The sequence below is a fragment of the Nicotiana attenuata genome, chromosome 1 (genome assembly GCF_001879085.1).
Source record: "Nicotiana attenuata strain UT chromosome 1, NIATTr2, whole genome shotgun sequence".
Lineage (NCBI taxonomy): Eukaryota > Viridiplantae > Streptophyta > Magnoliopsida > Solanales > Solanaceae > Nicotiana > Nicotiana attenuata.
The window spans coordinates 58,333,603-58,334,563 of NC_031989.1; positions in this window are offsets into that span (position 1 = coordinate 58,333,603).

Sequence of the window (961 nt, forward strand, 5' to 3'; positions counted from 1 at the left end):
ATTGCGAATATGAATGAAGCAAACCAAATAAAAAGTATAGCTTTAATCCTTGAGCTAGAATGCCCTCGAATTAAATGAATATTTCGCCAGAAAGTATGAACACATTAACAAGAATATTGAGAGCTTAACAGAGAATATATTGCTTTATGTAACATGAATATGATGATGAATACAAATGATCAGCTCCCCTTTATAGAGTAAGGGAGACCTACTCCTAGTGCAATCCCGAATACGATAAGAAATCCCATGATTAACTGATAAATCGGCCTCTCCTTGATACGTGCCAAGATTTTTGCCGTAATTCTTGCCTGATCGCTGATATCTTGGCTTTCTGATATTTATTTCGATATGCTTCCCTCGATCTTGCATGATCTCTTTCCCGCTCGGTCTCGATCTTGGTCGATCTTGGTCTCGATCGGTCCCTAAGTCACGAGCTTGGCGTCTAACTTCATGTCACGATCCCGTACGACATGGGGTTGAACATTGGCCTGTCACGCCCCGGTCTCGAATAGTCATAGTAAAAAGGGCAAGCCCGATTTGATCTTATACAAACATCATAATGTACCTGAGGAATGCAATACGAGGAAGAATCTATATATTGGTAGTGTCATGCTTGAACAACTTATGATGAGAGACTGAGTAATTCAGATACCTCTTTGATATTGGCGCTTTATTTTTCTCTATCATTTGAATATTAAAGATCCAGATTTGATTTTAACGAAATATATATATATATATATATATATATATATATATATATATATATATACAAAAAAAATAAGTCTACATATTTGATAAGAAAATATCCTTCCCCTAGATAAGTCTATACATATGCAACAATAATTGTTTTTCATGGTAAATCATGTTTTTACCGTCACTTTGTGAGTCAGGTAAATCAAGATATATATATATATATATATATATATATATATATATATATATATATATATATATATATATA